This window comes from Chanodichthys erythropterus, chromosome 15, assembly GCF_024489055.1.
Source record: "Chanodichthys erythropterus isolate Z2021 chromosome 15, ASM2448905v1, whole genome shotgun sequence".
NCBI classification, from domain to species: Eukaryota; Metazoa; Chordata; class Actinopteri; order Cypriniformes; family Xenocyprididae; genus Chanodichthys; species Chanodichthys erythropterus.
Window position 1 is genome coordinate 5376323 of NC_090235.1, and position 8984 is coordinate 5385306.

The window sequence follows — 8984 nt, forward strand, 5'->3', positions numbered from 1 at the left end:
TTGTTTTATCAGATGATGAGATAACAGAAATGGGATACAAAGCCACAGTATTTGCCCCAACTTGCATGAGGATAAACTGTACTAAGCATATTTCTTGATCAAAGTTGTGTGTGAGTGTGTAAACCTTCTCTCAAAGTGTATTTGTAGCTCAAGGACAAAAGCTTAACATATTTATCATAAAGAACAGAAACAGATGTGCAGGACCAATTTAATGCATTACCTTGCAAACAGAAAAAAGTAACATTCTCAATCTTCAGAAGACATTCAAAGCTGATAAGAGAGGGCCAACATTTTTCCCAGAAGTGAGATGAATAATATTCAGAAAGGAGGGAGAGATCTTGCCTCTCTTGTTTTTTTAGACTCTTTGACACTGCAGTTGAAGTTCATGTAATTTAAGTGCAGTACATTTTTAAAATGCAAAAATGTGTGGAATTATATGCCGCCCACTAGCACAACAAACAGTGTTGACTCATCTGTTCAAAGTGAAAATTGCATTTACAGTAATAGGCTTACAATGGATGACATTAAAGACAAACAACAAAAAGATTATAAATTATTAAAAGCTGCAGTCCATAAATTTTGCCTCTTTGTCGCCATCTCTGGTTGAAACATGCAACTGCAGTTCTTTGTGGAATTATCATCTTTACGTGGGTTGTGCATCGGCACGGCTCCTCAGTGCTGATGAATCTAATGTTTTGAGGAGAATGTGTGGCTGTCAGTCACCGCAATGGTGGATACTGTACTTCGGAATAACTTGGAAGTATGACCAAAATAAGAATTTTCACCAGAAAATCTGCCACTTTTGTTCTGACCAACTGAGGGGAAAAAAAGCTTTACAATAAATTGCACTGTCAATGGTGATTAAATCTAATGATCGCTTAGCTCATATCACATCAAACTGTGCAAATTATTATACTTTGTTCTCAAATTGTTAATGTTAACAAAATTAGCATTGCGTGACTACATGTATTTAGTGTGTTACAAGTAGATTTCAATTTCTGTACAGTCTAATCTCTAACGTTAAAGGTGCCCTAGAATGCTTTTTCACAAGATGTAATATAAGTCTACGGTGTCCCCTGAATGTGTCTTTGAAGTTTCAGCTCAAAAAACCCCATAGATTTTTTTTAATTAATTTTTGTAACTGCCTATTTTGGGGCATCATTACATATGCGCCGATTCAGGCCGCTTCCCCTTTAAATCCTTGTGCTCCCCGCCCCCGAGCTCGCGACTCTAATACATTGCATAAACAAAGTTCACACAGCTAATATAACACTCAAAATGGATCTTCACAAACTGCATGCATGCACCTTTAACCACGTTTAACAGTACATTAGCAACATGCTAACGAAACATTTAGAAAGACGATTTACAAATATCACTAAAAATATCATGATATCATGGATCATGTCAGTTATTATTGCTCCATCTGCCATTTTTCGCTATTGTTCTTGCTTGCTTACCTAGTCTGATCGTTCAGCTGTGCACAGATCCAGACGCTAATACTGACTGCCCTTGTGTAATGCCTTGAACATGAGCTGGCATATGCAAATATTGGGGGCGTACATATTAATGATCCCGACTGTTGCGTCACAGTCAGTGTTATGTTGAGATTCACCTGTTCTTCAAAGGTCTTTTAAACAAATGATGAAACAATGGCATTTGAAAGTCACTGTATGTCATTTCCATGTACTGAATTTTTGTTATTCAACTATGCCAAGATAAATTCAATTTTACAATTCTATGGCACCTTTAATTTGTCATACCATACAATCTGCCATTTAATTATTGCAGATGTTGTGAGAAAAGGCTATAAATGATCCGTCACCTGCTGTATCCTCGAATGATATAGCCGACTAGCTGGGACTCCTTCTTTATGTAAACAGATGTGATGTAATGACACAAAGCTGAATGGCGGCATGCTCAAATTTCCCACGTAAACCTACCACCCACTGAGCAAATTACGTGCAGAAGACGTCTTTTTGCGGTCTTGTCTCAGGTTGAAAAGACGTCCACTGAGGGGCCAGAATGAAAGTTTTTATGACGTCTTTTTTTGACGTCTTCTGGACATCCGATATAGACGAACACGCAGAATCACCAAAGGAGAAAAATCAAAATCAATTTTTAAGCCACCATCGTGGAGATGAGTGTTTGCTTTAGTTGGGCTCTCGACCCTTGCCTTATTAATATTAGAGTTTGTTTGGGCTGTTAACTGAGGCATAACAGCCAGACAAGTAAAGAGAAATGATCAGGTGTTGGTTATGGTCTCACATAATCATTGTTTGACCTGAATCACTCATTTAGAGCCCAATCTCTGAGTTAGATTTACATTATTGATTACAGCATCACTGTGATTCTACAGCAAAAGTTCAGCTTTATCAATATAATATAAAGGGTTTCACGAGATAAATTTTTTTTTTTTTCTTAGGCACACACAGACATCAAGAATCAGCCTGTGAATCTCAATGACTGTGACAAGCAACATATTCTGATCAACAGATCAACTCTGAACATTAGAAAACAAGCTACTAAAAAGTCACATAAACAGAACAAAATAAAATATGAGAATAAAGGAAATTACTAAGACAATTAAGCTCATAATTTATTCATGCAGCAATGCATGATGGGAGCCATGGATGAATTTTGATTGGTGGCTCCCAGAATGCACTGCAACATGCTTTTTGATGGTCACCACTGTTGAGATTCACAGGCTGATTCTTGATGTCTGTGTGTGCCTAAATTGAATACTTTTTTTTTTTTGGTCAACACACCTTTTCTGAAATCATTTGAATCATATTGTAAAAGCTGATCTTGTGCTGTAGAATCACAGTTCTGCTGTAATCAATAATGTAAATCTAACTCAGAGATTGGGCTCTAAATGAGTGATTCAGGTCAAACAATGATTATGTGAGACCATAACCAACACCTGATCATTTCTCTTTGCTTGTCTGGCTGTTATGCCTCAGTCAACAGCCCAAACAAACTCTAATATTAATAAGGCAAGGGTCAAGAACCCAACTAAAACAAACACTCATCTCCACGATGGTGGCTTAAAAATTGTGATTTTTCTCCTTTGGTGATTCTGCGTGTTCGTCTATATCGGATGTCCAGAAGACGTCTAAAAAAGACGTCATAAAAACTTTCATTCTGGCCCCTCAGTGGACGTCTTTTCAACCTGAGACAAGACCTCAAAAAGACGTCTTCTGGACATAATTTGCTCAGTGGGCAGTACCACCCGAATTAGAAAATATTATTACAAGCTGACCATTGTGAATCGGGCTAAGGTAAAGAGATAGTTTTGAATACTGGCTGGTTATGTACTTACTCAAAAATTAATTTTGGATCATTTTTAACTAAAAAAGTTACAGACTGCAGCTTTAAATTATATTAGTATAATTAAAATAAACATCAATCATATTTAACAATATTTTACATTTATATTTTATATTTTTTTCTGTAAATTTTCTGAACTATTCCTACAGTTTTAATTTGTCCCCCCAAACTTTTTTTTGGTATCTCTACCTAAACAGATTGTCCTTTTTCCACATCATACTGAGCTCTTTTGTCTCCAGACATGATTTTTCATACGGGCCCCTGTTGTTCTTTTGTCGGTCTTTCGACTGACTCTTTGTGGTTTCTCTTTAGCAATAATGACTATTTAAAGCAAAAGTCCTCTAGTGAAGTGCCACTTATTCCCTTTAAACTCTCTAAACTCTTCAGAGGAGGTCAAACAGTTAAGAGAGGGGCTGATTTACAGTCATGGGGTCAAAGCTCTGAAAACACACGGTCAGGGTGTGAGCTGCGAAACCAGTCTGCAGTGTGACAGCTGCTCTTACGGTCACAGCCATAAAAAGAGACGAAAAAAGAAAAGAAAAGAAAGGCCTCTGGAGATGAGCAGGAGGAAGGGAGGAACAATAGTGTGTAGGAGACAGAGACAGACACAGAGAGACGGAGAGAGAAAAAAGAGAGAGCTTTAGGGAAGGTAAACGAAGAACTGAGGCTGAAAGAAACGAAGAGAGAGTGAGAAAATGAGATGCTGCCATACAGAAAGGGATGGAGTAAATGATAGGTAAATAAAATGAAAGAAAAGGTCATGATACTGTATGAGTAGGGTATAAAATATAGCATGAAAAAAGTTTCAACAAACGGTTAGTGAAAGGAATGAGATTACCTGAGGAGAATTTTTTTTTTTTTCTATTAATTTGCTGTGAGGTTTGCAAATATTGCAACTCAAGTGTGATTTCTGTGAATTTGTTATTTTCTAGCAATAACAATATGCATTAAAATACATAGACAAAACATATACAATTTATAAATGAGGAAAAGAGCTAGCTAGTTAAGGACCAAATGTTGGTTTGTAGTTATTAATAAACAAATTTTCCCATAAATTCAAGAAATATATATTTTTATTATTTTTCATCGCTCAATTGTTTGAGCTTGATGCATACAGTCAACAAAGCGTTTAAAAAAAAGCCAGGAATAAAGGGAATGAGAACTTCTAAAATGGATAATAATAACAGAAGAGGTGTGTGTGTGTTTACTGAGCAGTCTGGCAAAGCTCCAAGTTTAGCCAGAATACAAAGAGAAGAGTCACACATGTGTGTTATCCTCCTAAAACACACACGCACGGCCAAACTGATGCCTCTGACCTCCGACCATTGTGATTTTTTCCTGTCACCGGTGAATCATAAACCCTGAGAGACAAAATACTCCATCCTATTGACATGCTCACAGGACAATATGTGCTTTTGCTCGGCTTGGGAATTATCATTGCTCTAAATTAGCTCAGATAGTTCTGTTCCTGGATGCTGAGTGGTCAAAATATACAATATAATAAGAAAAGTTAGAAAAACACCCCCAAATGCTTAAAGTTGGCATGAAATGGAAGCTGCGATAGTCTTTTCTTACCTGTTGTGACGTATATACCAGTTAAACTATTCTTGTACAAGAAAAAATGTAGGGCGGGATTTGATTTTGTCTATGAGAAATTGATTGGATCATTGAATGGTTGTGGTTTGCTATTGGTCAATCTCATGTGAGTGACAGGTTGCCCCGCCTTCTCACTAGTAAACACATCATCAGAGAAGTCGCTGCAAGAGGGAGAGGAAAATATTTAATTAAAGATTACAAGGATTCATGAATTAAAAAATGATGCGCACGATTAAATCATTTATAATAAATACTGTATTATTCCATAGAAAAACAAGAATTGTCCATTTTAATTTCATGGTGACTTCAAACTAAATCATTTCACTCGGCTGCCATCTTTGAAACGTCTCTCGGGCATCCATGTGCAGCTCCTATCTCTTTGAATGGGGAAACATCAAGATTTCTATTAAATTCCATATTTGAAATCACCAATGAAATCTGACAACAACTGTCTCATAATTTTTTTTCTAAATGCTCGAATCATGACAAAAAACAGTATTTTAATGCGCATGCGCGTCTCTTGTGCCTACTGCCTAATTTCGGAGGCGTGCGTTTGACTGTTTCTATAGAAACCGCTTGTAACGGCCGCTGCAGTGACGCGATGACTTTACCAGTCGGCGATTGGCTCTTATTTAGAAGGCGGGACTTATTCCACCATATTGCGTGTTGCACATTCTCCCATTCAAAACAATACGAGTGACACGTCTTGTGTTATTCTATAGTCTTTGCTTCACAGGCACACTGAAGTGTCTTGGAGTGCGCAGCAGTATTCAATGTGTTGACGTAATTTAAACTGACATATCGAACAGCTCCTCCCCTTTTTTAAAATAGCCAGTATCTATGGAGTCAAATTAATGCCTTAAAGTTTTGCACAAAAATAAAGTTTTGCAAAACACAAAAAAGAATTGAGCAATAAAAAAATGTTTTGCAAACAAAAATAAAGAATTGCAAAGGAAAAATAAAGTATTGAGCGGAAAAAAATAAGTTTTGCAAACAAAAATAATAAATTGCAAAATAAAATAAAGTAGTGCAAAAATAAAAATATAATCAATTGCAAAAATCAATGACAGCTGTAATCCTATTTTATCCTTGCCACATATTTTTCATGCTCAAACCTACTAAATCATTTGCAACGCTCATTTTATTCTGCGTTTCAGTCAAGCGTGCGCTCACGATACCGGTTTTCTTTTGCGCTCTTTATGGCACTGGTTTGACGTGGGGGTGGAGTCAAGAAACGGGGGCACGCCCCTGCGAAACACGTCATCGGCAGGAGACGCAGATAGAGACAGAACGCATTTATTATAATCTGAAAACCACGCCCACCGAGGGAAAAACAATCCAACCGTCTCCAATGACGTGAGGCTGCCTTCTTGTCTTTTCTGACTCATTACAAAAAACAGAACAATACCTAAAAGGTGCTGTGTGACAAGGTGTACAGCTAACAAACTAAAAAACCCAGAAATAAGTTTTTATAAGCTGTCGACCCCAAAAAACGAATATTTAAGGACACAAAATTGGATACAGGCAGTGAGACAGAGCGCAACGGGTCATATTACTATAAGAAATGCATTGGAGGGGGTCGTAATCGGCGACAACATATGCTAAACAAACCAACAAAAACAAACCATTCATTATTTTTACCCATGTCAAAGAATTATTTCACCTGTCGCCGATTACGTTCCCCTCCAATGCATTTCGCGGGGGCGTGCTCCGTTTCTTGACTCCACCCCCACGTCAAATCAGCGCCATAAAGAGAACCACACAGAACAGTGCAGCGCAAAAGAAAACGGGTGTCGTGAGCGCACGCTTGACTGAAACGCAGAATAAAATGAGCGTTGCAAATGATTTAGTAGGTTTGAGCATGAAAAATATGTGGCAAAGATAAAATAGGATTACAGCTGTCATTGATTTTTGTAATTGATTATATTTTTATTTTTGCACTACTTTATTTTATTTTGCAATTTATTATTTTTGTTTGCAAAACTTATTTTTTTCTGCTCAATACTTTATTTTTCCTTTGCAATTCTTTATTTTTGTTTGCAAAACATTTTTTTATTGCTCAATTCTTTTTTGTGTTTTGCAAAACTTTATTTTTGTGCAAAACTTTAAGGCATTAATTTGACTCCATAAGTATCGTTTCATTTATATCACAGCTTGGCCAGAGCCTTTGAGCTTGGCAAAATCTGTTTGCTTCAGTTTCTCCTCCTAATCTCCTTCATATCACTTTAAAGGGTTAGTTCACCCAAAAATGAAAATTCTGTAATTTATTACTCACCCTCATGCCGCTCCACACCCGTAATACCTTTGTTAATCTTGGGAACACAAATTAAGATATTTCAGTTGAAATTTGATGGCTCCGTGAGGCCTCCTTAGGAAGCAATGGACATTTCCTCTCTCAAGATCCATAAAGGTTCTAAAAACATATTTAAATCGGTTCATGTGAGTACAGTGGTTCAATATTAATATTATAAAGCGACAAAAATATTTTTGGAGCGCCAAAAAAACAAAATAACGACTTATTTAGTGATGGCCGATTTCAAAACACTGCTTCAGGAAGATTCAGAGCACAAATGAATCAGTGTATCGAATCATGATTCAGATCGTGTGTCAAACTGCCAACGGCTGAAATCACATGACTTTGGCGCTCCGAACAGCAGATTCGACACACTGATTAATTTGTGCTCCGATGCGTCATGAAGCAATGTTTTGAAATCAGCCATCACTATCGGCCATCATTATTCTCGTTTCTTTATAATATTAATATTGATCCACTGTACTCACATGAACTGATTTAAATATGTTTTTAGTACCTTTATGGATCTTGAGAGAGGAAATGTCATTGCTCACAGTAATCAGGCCTCACAGAGCCATCGGATTTCAACTAAAATATCTTAATTTGCGTTCCGAAGATTAACGAAGGACTTACAAGTGTGAAACGGCATGAGGGTGAGTAATAAATGACAGAATTTTCATTTTTGGGTGAACTAACCCCTTAAAATATAGTATTCTGTGCAGAATTCAAATGGGTCTGAATCCGATACGTTTTGTGGTCTGTGCCGACTCGCGCATGTCTGCTCTGTGCTCTTGTCTCTGGACCGGTGCAGACTGTGCTCGTGCTGCGGTGTTCATATGACACTAACATGATAATGAACTTCATTCACCTCAATATTAAAACAGTTTGAATCGCCATTTACTATGTAGAAAATAGTAAAACTGTGAACAAGTGACTGATTTCAGCCACAGCTTCCACATCTATTTATAATGTAGTCGCGGGACACTTCACATTCTAGAGAGCATTTGATTGGACAGAAGATTTGGCGAGAAGCTGAAGTCTGAGGTGATCTCATGAAAATCCGTGATCCATTTTAGTGGAAGTGAGAGATTGTAGGTTTTGAATGCTTATATCTCCTAAATGCAAATGTCATTGTTTTGGAACACACCAGCTCATTCATAACCTTAAGGCTAACATATTCATACTAGAAGCTAAAAAACTTAAAGGGATAGTTAACCCAAAAATGAAAATGTGATGTTTATCTGCTTACCCCCAGGGCATCCAAGATGTAGGTGGCTTTGTTTCTTCAGTAGAACACAAATGATGATGTTTAACTCCAACCACTGCCGTCTGTCAGCCGTATATTGTGGGTCTATGGGAACTTCTTTTATAAGAGTAAATAAAACTTGCTTAGACAAATCCAAATTAAACCCTGCGGCTCGTGACGACACATTGATGTCCTAAGACACAAAACGATCTGTTTGTGATCGCTTAGCGAGGTCTGATCACGCTCTGACAACGGCAATGATGTCTCGCGCGTATACTTCAATGAGTGCTAGACATTACTTCTGTTGTCAGAGTGCGATCAGACCTCACTAAGCGAATGCTGAATGCTGTTGGACATAGTGGTGGAAATTAGAGGTAAAAATTATATAAATACTGTTCGGTTTCTCACACAAACCGATCGTTTCGTGTCTTAGGACATCAATGTGTCGTCATGAGCCGCAGGGTTTAATTTGGATTTGTCTAAGCAAGTTTTATTTACTCTTATAGTAGTAGTTCCCAT